This window comes from Triticum aestivum, chromosome 6A (genome assembly GCF_018294505.1).
Source record: "Triticum aestivum cultivar Chinese Spring chromosome 6A, IWGSC CS RefSeq v2.1, whole genome shotgun sequence".
In the NCBI taxonomy this organism is placed as follows: domain Eukaryota; kingdom Viridiplantae; phylum Streptophyta; class Magnoliopsida; order Poales; family Poaceae; genus Triticum; species Triticum aestivum.
Window position 1 is genome coordinate 167,665,363 of NC_057809.1, and position 12,082 is coordinate 167,677,444.

Here is a 12,082-nt window from a genome sequence, read left to right on the forward strand (position 1 = left end):
CATGATAGTTAAATAAATTTATTCCTTTGCAGTAGGGAAAAACTGGCTTTACGCAAAACTGTAACCATAGAGCTTTCCACCAGCCATATATGCATATCGTATAGCTGTTTCATTCCATTATTCTCTATGTGTTACTTTGCCAGCATATTCCATGTGCTGACCCGTTTTCGGGCTGCAACTTCTCATGTTGCAGACTTTTCAGACGACGAGTAAGGTGTTTTAGGCCGTGGTTCTATACTCAGTGATGCCGTTGGAGTTGATGGACCCATTTATCTTCCAAGTCTTCCGCTGTTATCGACACTAGATGGCCTTAAGCCATGTTTATTGTAATAAGTTCTCTTTTGAGACAACGATGTAATAAGTGTGTGATTGCCACTCTGCTATAAATCCTTTAATGTACTATGTGGTGTCAGCATTACTGATCCAGGGATGACACCTGAGCATAGAGCGCTTGATCCATTCAGGTCAGGTCGCGACAGGTCAACAGAAGGTCATTGAATTAAATCATAAGTATTTGAATTTGGGCATTTAAATGCTATAAAATAATTTAAATGCTCAAATAATTCTGGGAGTAAATGTTTCCTATTGGAAATAATCTAAACAGAGGCCATATTTATTTTCAGGATTTTTGGAAATGTGCTAGTATTTTAAATAAAGCTAAACAGTTGCAGTTTAATAGAAAACAGAAACTAAATCAAAAAAAGGGAGAAAGAAGCCCACCTGGGCCTTACCTGGCTCGGCCCAGCCTACTGGCTCGGCCAGTCACCCCCTACCTCGCGCCAGGAGGCTGGGGCGCATGCTCGCCGCGCGCCGGCCACGCGCCGGCCACCTCCTGCTTCTGTCGACGCTGGGGGACGCCCAGAGGACGCCACGCGACCCCCACGTCTCCCTCTCATCCTCTCTCACTCTCCCCCTCGTCTCCCTCATCCTCTCCTGCGATGGCCGAGTGCGTCCCTCGCGGCCGATCGCCGTAGTTGCCACCATAGCCACTCCCTTGCCCCTCCGACGAGCCCATTAGCTCCGCCTCGACTCCCTCGTCCTCCCCACCGAGCCACACATCGCCGGAGGCCCTGCATCGCCGCCCTCGCCCTCGTCTTCAACCTCGGGCACCCGAGCCATCTTCGGTCGATTCGCCGCCGCGAGGACCTCCCCGAGCCCGCTGACCCCCTCTCCGACTCCGCTGTGAGATCCGCTTCCTTTCCCCCTAGCTCCCGTGCTCGTTTGGCCCCTGTAGCCGTCGTTTCCACCGCACCCGAGAGCTCCTCGCCGCCGTCCATGTCGCCGTCGTGGCTACGGCCGTGCAAGCACGCGTCCGAGCACACCACCGCATTCTGTGCGACCCCAGGAGCCTAACGCATGCACTTCCTAGCCCTGCCATGCACCGTAGCCCCTTTTCCCTCTCCGCCCGAACTCCGGCCGCCGCCACGAGCTCGATTCCGGCGAGCTCGCTCCACCCCAGCTCCTCACACTTGCTCCATTGGATGCGCGAGAGCCTGGGCTTCGCACGGGTGGTCTCCGTAGTCGATTTGGTCACCGGAGGGCGTTTTCCGAAGCCCTCGGTCGTCTCGGCCTCGCCGGTGACTCAACGCCGGCGGGATTAGCCCTGTTGACCGGCGGATTTGACCACTGACGTGGACTGGGTGGGCCCGGTTGACTCCTTTGATTCAATGACAAGTGGGCCCCCTCTGCTAATTATCCAGATTAGTTTCTAACTAAAATTAGTTAGTTTAATTAGTATAGTCACTGACTAGTGAGCCCTGCCCAGTAATTAGGCTAACTAAACGTAGTTAGTGCACTGAGAGGCTGACAGAAGGGGCCCACCAGTCAGGTTTGACCTGGGATGGCGCCTTTGACCTGCTGAGGTCAGCATGACGCAATGCTGACGCAGTAATGCATTTTCTGGATTTATTTTTTATACAGGAAATTCCAGAAAATAGTTCAAACTTCAAAAATTCATAGAAATTCAACCGTAACTCCAAATGAAATAATTTATATATGAAAAATTATCAGAAAAATTCAATCTATCCATCTGTAATGGTTTCATGCATGACAAAACAAGTTTCCCTTGCTGTTTAAGCAGAATAAGGAAATGCACTATAAATGCCATGTTTAATGAGCTAATATTTGAATCTTTGATTCAAATGGGTTCATCCCTTCCTATTTTAGCTTGCATTAGGCCAAGACACAATCATATTGCCATGTCATAGCATGCATCATATTGTTGCATATCGTCATGTGTTGATTGCGTTCCGATGTGTTCTTCGTGGTAGGTTCTGCCTCCGAGGATATTCACGAGTATCCAACTGAAGGGAAGTATCCCGCTACCACTCCATCAAGCAAGCATCCATTGATCATTCCGATACAAACCCATGTTCTCGCTTCTGCTCTTGTTTACTGCATTAAGACAACGCGATTCAAACTGCTGTGTGCTACGGTAGCTGAACCCTTATCCTCTGCATGACCTGTCATTGCCACAGTAACTAGATGAAACCCACTAGCATGTGTAGGAGTTGATTGAGCCATGTATGTGATTCCTACCTTGCTATGCCTGCTATGCTTAGAGTTGTGTCAGGTCTGGTTCATCTGGGTGATGGGCTAGAGTGAAATGCTTATGCCGGTAATGTGAGGGATGTGTTGAACATGTTTTGGTAAAGGTATCGGTGAGAGGCCATGTAGGAGTACATGGTGGGTTGTTTCATTGAGGCCGTCCATAAGAACTGAGATCTGTATGTGTGATTTAAGATGCAGTTACTACCATACATTGGGCCCGAAACCAATGGACCCTCTCGGCTTCTTAATCACCCTAGTACTTTGTCTAGGAGTTGCAAATAGTTTCTGGTGTTTGTAGGTTATGTGTTGGCGGCCGTGCGTAGCGCTGACCCTAGGGGTGGGCTATGTTGCGGTAGATACACTGTGGCACGGTGTACCGAGTCACCCGTTTGGTGTCTCAGGAACCCTGTTCACATCGTTCAGGGCCGTATGTGGAAACCTCGGCCGGACTCCCTGCGGATGGAACCTGGATAGGCGATAAACCTGGACTAGAGACTTAAATGTTTAGGTAGGCCGTGGCCGACACCCTCGCTGGGCTTCCGCTTGAAGGTTGCCGAGTACATGTCGTGTAAACGGCGGTAAGTGGTGAAAGCGTGTATGATGAAGTACACCCCTGCAGGGTATAAAACTATTCGAATAGCCGCGTCCGCGGTAAAGGACTACTTGGTTGCCTATACAGTTCAAAGACAAGTTAATGGATACTACTAAAAGACTCAAGATAAGTGTGAGTACCGAGGATGGCCCTCTCGTAGGATGACGAGGGAGGATCCATGGTGGAGTATTGTGTTAGTGAGTAGTGGACTCGTGTGCGAAAACTATTTTACTGGTGGAGTTCCGTAGGATAGCTTAGCCAAGAGTCAAAGCTGGCTTGCTGCATCAATCCCACCACCTTCTTGGGAATAAGCATGTATAGTAGGTTCTGATGTAAGACTTGATGAGTACCTTTGTACTCATGTTTGCTTATTTTTGTTTTCAGACGACAACACTACCCCCTCCGATGGGTTTTATGTAGACCTTGACGTCGACGAGTGACTAGCCACCCAGGTGGTGATCCTGGCCATGGAGGGCCCTATGTAGATAGACAGGCTTCGAGAAGCCTTCTTTCTTTCTAGAGTCTGTACTCAGACTAGTTGCTTCCGCATGTGCTTGTATGTTTGTATGACTTTAGTGTCGGGTCATCTGACCCCTATCTGTATAAACATGTTATGTATGGCTCTCTAGAGCCTTTAAATAAAGTACTTGAGTTGTAGAGTTTTGTTGTGATGCCATGTTGTATGTACTCATACCGGGCATATTGTGTGTATGATTGAAATGCTTGGTATGAGTGGGATCCGACAATCTAGTTGTTTATCCTTAGCAGCCTTTCTTATGGGGAAATGTAGTCTAGTGTTCCTCGAGCCATAGTAGTCCGCTACAGCCCGGTTCACCGGAGTCCTGCTAGCCCAGCACTACTGTTCAGGACACTTGACTGGCCGGCATGTGTTTCACTTCGTCCTTATGTCTGTCCCTTCGGGGAAATGTCACACGGTGACTTCCGGAGTCCTGCCTAGCCTGCTACAGCCCGGGGTTCCCCGGAGTCCTGTTAGCCCAGTGCTACAGCCCGGAATCACTCGTTGATGACCGACATGTTCGATGTGATTCATGTATGCCTGTCTCCATAGGTCTGTGCCGCTTTGGGTTCACGACTAGCCATATCGGCCCGGGTTCTCTGTCATATGGATGCTAGCGACACTATCATATACGTGAGCCAAAAGGCGCAAACGGTCCCTGGCCATGGTAAGACGACACCCGTGGAATACCGTGGGTGAAGCCGCAAAGTGATATGAGGTGTTACCGGCTAGATCGATGTGACTTGGAATCGGGGTCCTAACAATAGCCCTTTGCCACATCCGCCGGATCTAGGTCTGGCACCCAAGCTTTGGAACGGCTTAGGGCAGTCAGTGCACCGGCTTGCGCACAGGAGCATTTTACCTCTTGGAATCTCACAGGAAGGATGGATAGCTTCTTCAGGACATCGCTAAGACAGTTGGATCCTTGATTTACCGGAGATATAGCAGCCAGAGCCCGTTGCGCACCAATGTATAATTGGGAAACCAAGGTGTACACTGCCTTCAGCTTAATCAACGGGTCTTGGCTTAGATATTTGCTTCGTGGACCTGTATATATTTTTAACAGAGTCAGTTGGCAGATCATATTCCAGTTTGACAAAAATTATATTCAAGATCAATTCAGACGGCTTACCAAAAATCGCAGCAACCATCTGAGATACCCGGCCCTTCAAATTGTTCAGCTCTATTGAAATTTCTTTCAGAGCTGTTTCGGCTGTCTCAGCTCGGCGGGTCAGGAGTGTTTTCTCATTCTCCCAAGTTTTCTCTTTGGCAGCAAAGCTGGTCTTCAAAGTCTCCATTTTAGAAAGGCTCATTTGCAATTTGGAGGTGGAAGATTTGATTTCTGACTCCTAACTTGCTAACCGAGTCTTTGCGTCAGTCAATTGGGAAGTCAGCTGAGACAATGCATTCTGTGAAACATTCAGATAAGTCAAGATTGGATTTTAATTCCAGTATCCAAATTCAAAATTCGAAGTCCCAAGTACTTTATGAATAAACCACTTGGCACTTGGGGACTAGTGTATGCCAAATCAAAATTTTGCGATTCTACCAATATATTTGAAGTCCCAAGTCCTTTACAAAGTAATAGCACTTGGCACTTGGGGGCTAATGTACGCAGTTCAGTAAATTTTTCAAGGTTAAAGCCGGAGTGTTAAAATACTTTAAAAGATAGTTTTAAATCTTAAAGTACCGATTCATTAATGATCAAAATGAACCGGTCCTTGGGGACTATGGGTGAAGTTTTGTTCTATCAGTACAAGGCAAAGATTCAGAGATAAAAGTTTCGGCTTATATTCTAAGTCTACAGGTCATTTCCTTTCTCTTATAATCTGAAGACTTGGGGGCTGAAGGAATATTGGTAAACCGGAAATAACATACCTCATACTTCAATTGAAGCTGCTTGACCATCTCAATCTCAGACTCACGACTGGAGTGTACATGACTGAGATAGCCGAATAAGATATCACTGGCATTGAGACGGTCATAGTTGGCGATATCAAAGCGAACCTTCTGCCGCTCCAATGCTTCTTGCTTTATTGTGCACCGAGCCAACACTATTGGATTCCCTGGCTCAACAAAGCGGCTCCCAGTAATTTGGACATCTGGAGCATGTGGTGATGGCGGGTCGGTTGAGTTTGACGGTCCGGCTGTAGAAGGATTGATAGTGGTGTCATCAAGAGACGGCTCCTGAGGATTTGCTTCATTGACAATTGGCGGGTTTTCTAGGGCGTCAGTTAATGGAGAGAGCGGCCTAGCTAGGTCAGATGCTAGTACTGGCGGGTCTTCCGCTAGTTTGGTTACCCTCGCTTTCTTGGATTTAGACTGACCGCTAAAGAGAAACATATATATATATATATTACAGACAGTCAGCATCAAAAGTATAATTGATCAACCCGGAAGGGAAAAGGATCTCTGATTACCCAGGAGCAGTCTTGAAACTAGGAATTGTGTTTGTGAAGAGTCACCTAAAGAACGAGACACCTCCTAAAAAGGTAAAAGAAAGGAGTTAAAAGAGATACAATGAGCAAGATTCAATAAACTCAGTTAAGGACAGTAAAAGTAAACCTCATTCGGGCGTTTTCGAGGGGTCTGTTGAAGGTCAACAGCCGATTCATCTTCAATCTTAGCTTCACGGCAGCTTTCGTGTTGCTGCTTTTTCAAATGAAAGTTGGGATCCAAGTGAGCTAAAGCGTTAGAAAACCTTACTTTACATATCACTTGTTGAACTTTGTGTCTTGATAAGGGCTCTGAATCAGAGGAAATAATAGTTACCTCTGCCTCCCCGGCCTGACTGGCCCCAGTGTCATCCTGGTAAGGATCAGCGTCAATACGATTGTTAAAAAATTGGCCAAGGGAATCAAGGACTACCTCCGAGTCAGACGTATCATCAAGCTTCATTAAATCTTCAGCAGTGGTTTTCTTCTTTCTCTTGGATTTCCGGGTCGTCTTCTTGGTGTTCATAGCGGTGGCTTTCGCCTTCTTGGCAGCTTCGTGGTCATATTTCACCTTCCAGAAGTCTGAATTGGCCTGCAAAGACAAGAAGAAAGATCAGTATTAAACATTAATATCCGGGCAGAACACAAAGGAAAAAGATCAGAGTATACTTACTTCTGGAGCCAGGTTGAGCTTGCAGAAGGGATTCAACCCAACAATGCTACAGTCTTCATATTTTCCATTCACCAACAGATTTGACATTGAAACAATGTCTTCTTCGGTGAGGTCCACCGGGCTATGGCGAAGAGAATCGTTCGGGTCTCCACTATATTCACACATCAGTTCTGAACCATGAGATCCAGCAGCAGGTTAGATCGACTCCGGTTAAACCGTTCCCCAACGAACCATTGATTCTTCTAATGGAGGGAAGCAGTTTCTTGCGTTCAATAGCGGTAAGTTTATTTGGCAGTACGAACTTAGAGTCAAGACGATCGGGGCGGTAACCCGGCAGTGGTTTCTCGTTGGCGGGTGAGATGTCCTGACAGTAAAACCAAGTTTGGTTCCAATCCTTTGGGTGACTCGGTAAAACTATGAGAGGGAAGACAGTACTTTGCCGGCGCTGAATTGAGATACCCCAAGCTCTAAGCTAAGTCCGTTGGTACACTCATTCTGCCGGTTTAGATAAAAATATTCTCTAAACAGTTCTACAGTCGGCTCTTGCTAAAGATAAGCCTCACAGAGCACTTGGAAATTGCAAATATTGGAGATGGAATTGGGCCCAATGTCCGGAGGATGAAGTTTAAAAAAATTAAGGACCTCCCTGAAGAATTTTGAACCGAGCGGTGAGAAGCCACGGTTCATATGGTCAGTGAAAACAATGACTTCACCATCTCGGGGCTGAGGTCGTTCCTCGTCCGGGTCAGGGGCATGATAAGACATAGTGTTTTTCTCCAGCAAAAATCCAATGGTGACAAAGTCTTTCAAGCCATCATCGGTAACTGTAGAAGGGACCCAATTGCAGACTGTTGGCGCTTTTGACGGCATGATGAAAAGAGGGCAAGCTGAAAAGAAAGTAATTTGCCGGCTCAAGTTATTGATGGATTACAGGTTAAAGTAATGATAATACAGACGAATAATGGTGGCTTAAGTAAAGGGCTAATGATATATAAGGGAAAAAACAAGCTGGAGTGGTAAGCCGCCATGACTACAGATTTTCTCAGAAGGCAGATTCAGTTAAGCGTTGGCATAAACAAGTTTCACCAAGTGATCATTATCATTTTGTATCAAAAGGCTATTTCAAAAAGGGAAATATTCTAGACCTAAAAACTTAGTACAGATGAGTTCATCGACTGTAACGAAGCATTTATACAAGGGAAAAGGATCTATTGATATCCAAGACGAATGCCAAACAGCTACCGCGCGAGTTATATCTCTTTTCTGGATCAAAAGAAGTTGCGGAGAAGATCTACAAGATGGTCTATGATGAACAGATGAAGAACACTGAAGAACTCGCAAACCTAGAACAGATCTAGGTGGGTAAGAGAGAAGAAAAACTTACAAGATGCAGGCCTGCCGCGAAGAGTCGCCGCATTTTCTGGATGGATTCAGGGTGATGCAGCGGCCAAGCTCGACGACGACGGTGATAGTTGCGGCGGCGACGGAGCTCAAGCGGCGACGGGGGTTGCGAGAGGAAGAAGATGAGGAAGAAAGTAGAATGAGAAAGACCCAAGTTATGCCTATTTATAAGGGAGTGCGTGAATAGGCGGGCACGAAGATCAAGGAGACCCAATAATGATTATCCAACTGAACAGATGCCTCGATCCCCGGAAGGCATTAAAAATGAAAGATCTGTTGGAAGATGACGTCATGAAAGTTTTTTTTGTTTCAAAAAGATGATGTCACGACGGGTTAAGGAAAATTTCAGATATAGGATGGATTCTGCCTAAGTATTGAAGATTGACAAAGAACAAAGTTCAAAGTCAACCTGGGGCCTAATGTTGGGGATATTACTATCAGCTGAGACCCGCCCAGGAGGGGCCGGTCAGCCTTAATGGTGGGTTACATAAGAAGCCCAATATACAATCAAGATGATAGTTTATTAACATATATAGGAATCCCAATGGCCTCGGGCCGGCTTAAAAGCCCGTTATTGTAAACTGCCATATGAGTGGAAGACTTGTAAAGAAAGGCATGTAAAGGAAGTCACCGAGCCGGACATGATTATGAGCCGGCCGGGACTCTGTAAAGCCACCAGACGTCAACTCGTGTATATAAGGGGACGACCCGGCAGCGGCTTAGGGGGAGAACGAAGTCGATAACCAAGTCGGTGAGTTGAGCCTCTTGGAAGTCGAAACATTAGCAATACCAATCCCAACTAGACGTAGGCTTTTACCTTCATCGTAAGGGGCCGAACTAGTATAAAACTCTCTCGTATCCTTTGTACAGATTAACCCCTTTAAGCTTCCTAGTGCGATGGCCCTACGACTAAGTCCTTGCTCTAGGACATCTGCCGTGAAAATTCCATGACACAACCATAAAAGCGCATGACAACCTCTGCTTCCCTCTGTGAAGGTCCTATCTTTTACTTTTATCTCCTACCTTGCATAAGAGTCATGGTGATCTTCACCCTTCCTTTTTATATTTTATCTTTTGGCAAGCACAACATGTTGGAAAGATCCTTGTATACATGGCTAATTGGATGTGAGTTTTCATGAACTATTATTGTTGACATTACCCTTGAGGTAAAACGTTGGGAGGCAAAACTATAAGCCCCTATCTTACTCTGTGTCCGACTAAAACTCCATACTAATAAGTATTGCGTGAGTGTTAGCAATTGTGAAAGACTATATGATAATTGAGTATGTGGTCTTGCTGAAAAGCTCTTATATTGACTCTTTCCTATGTTATGATAAATTGCGATTGCTCCAATGACTGAGATTATAGTTTGTTAGTTTTCAATGAAGTTTATGATTCATACTTGAAATTGTGATTTAATTGTTACTCTAGCATAAGAGATCATATGACAAGAATTATATAAGTTGCCGTTCTAAGAATGATCATGATGCCCTCATGTCCGTATTTTATTTTTATTGACACCTCTATCTCTAAACATGTGGACATATTTTTCGATTTCGGCTTTCGCTTGAGGACAAGCCAGGTCTAAGCTTGGGGGAGTTGATACACCCATTTTGCATCATGCTTTTATATTGATATTTATTGCATTATGGGCTGTTATTACACATTATGTCACAATACTTATGCCTATTCTCTCTTATTTTACAAGGTTTATATAAAGAGGGAGAATGGCAGCAGCTGGGATTTTGGGCTGGAAAAGGAGCAAATATTAGAGACCTATTCTCCACAGCTCCAAAGTCCTGAAACTTCATGGAAGTCAATTTCAGAATATATAAAAAATACCGAGCGCAAGTTCACCAGGGGGGCCATACCCTACCCACAAGGGTGGGGGCGCGCCCTACCCCCTGGGCGTGCCCCTACCTCGTGGGCCCCCTAGTGGCCCTCCGGTGACCATCTTCTACTATATGGAGTCTTTCGATGAGAAAAAAATCACAAGCCATCTTTCCGAACGAGACTCCGCCGCCACGAGACAGAACCTTGGCGGAACCAATCTAGGGCTCCGGCGGAGCTGTTCTGCTGGGGAAACTTCCCTCCGGGAGGGGGAAATCATCGCCATCATCATCACCAATGCTCCTCTCATTGGGAGAGGGCAATCTCCATCAACATCTTCACCAGCACCGTCTCCTCTCAAAACCCTAGTTCATCTCTTGTATCCAGTTCTTGTCTCCAAGTCCGAGATTGGCACCTGTGGGTTGCTAGTAGTGTTAATTACTCCTTGTAGTTGATGCTAGTTGGTTTATTTGGTGGAAGATCATACGTTCAGATCCTATATGCACATTAATACCCCTCTGATTATGAACATGAATATGCTTTGTGAGTAGTGACGTTTGTTCCTGAGGACATGGGAGAAGTCTTGCTATTAGTAGTCATGTGAATTTGGTATTCGTTCGATATTTTGATGAGATGTATCTTGTCTCTCCTCTAGTGGTGTTATGTGAATGTCGACTACATGACACTTCACCATTATTCGGGCCTAGAGGAAGGCATTGGGAAGTAATAAGTAGATGATGGGTTGCTAGAATGACATAAGATTAAACCCTAGTTTATGCTTTGCTTCGTGAGGGGCTGATATGGATCCATATGTTTCATGCTATGGTTAGGTTTACCTTAATACTTTTGTTGTAGTTGCGGATGCTTGCAATAGAGGTTAATCATAAGTGGGATGCCTGTCCAATTAAGGACAGTACTCAAGCACCGGTCCACCCACATACCAAATTATCAAAGTACCGAATATGAATCATATGATCGTGATGAAACCTATCTTGACGATATTCCCATGTGTCCATGGGAGCTCTTTATATCATATAAGAGTTTGTCCAGGCTTGTCCTTTGCTACAAAAAGGATTGGGCCACCTTGCTGCACTTTATTTACTTTTGTTACTTGTTGCTCGTTACCAATTATCCTATCACAAAACTCTCTGTTACCTATTATTTCAGTGCTTGCAGAGAATACCTTGCCGAAAACCGCTTATCATTTCCTTCTGCTCCTCGTTGGGTTCGACACACTTACTTATCGAAAGGACTACGATAGGTCCCCTATACTTGTGGGTCATCAAAGCACATAGAGTATTCTAATGAATTCCAATTCATGTGTGTCTCTCTCAAAAGGTGCGTACAGAAAGGATGATTGTGGTAAACTAAAAAGCAAAGACTCAAATCATACAAGACACTCCAAGCAAAACACATATCATGTGGTGAATAAAAATATAGCTCCAAGTAAAGTTACCGATGCACGAAGACGAAAGAGGGGATGCCCTCCGGGGCATCCCCAAGCTTAGGCTTTTGGTTGTCCTTGTATTTTACCTTTGGGTACCTTGGGCATCCCCAAGCTTAGGCTCTTGCCACTCCTTTTCCATAACCCATCAAATCTTTACCCAAAACTTGAAAACTTCACAACACAAAACTTAAACAGAAAATCTCATGAGCTCCGTTAGTATAAGAAAACAAACCACCACTTAAGGTAATGTAATCAACTCATTCTTTATTTATATTGGTGTTAAACCTACTGTATTCCAATTTCTCTATGCTTCATAACCTCCGATACTAGCCATAGATTCATCAAAATAAGCAAACAACACAAGGAAAAACAGAATCTGTCAAAAACAGAACAGTCTGTAGTAATCTGTAGGTTTCAATACTTCTGTAACCCCAAAAATTCTAAAATAAATTTCTGGACGTGAGGAATTTATATATTAATCATCTGAAAAAATAATCAACCAAATCTCACTCTCCAGTAAATAATGGCAGGAAATCTCGTGAGTGCTAAAGTTTCTGTTTTTTACAGCACGATCAGAAAGACTTTCCCCAAGTGTTCCCAAAGGTTCTACTTGGCACAAACATTAATTAAAAGCATA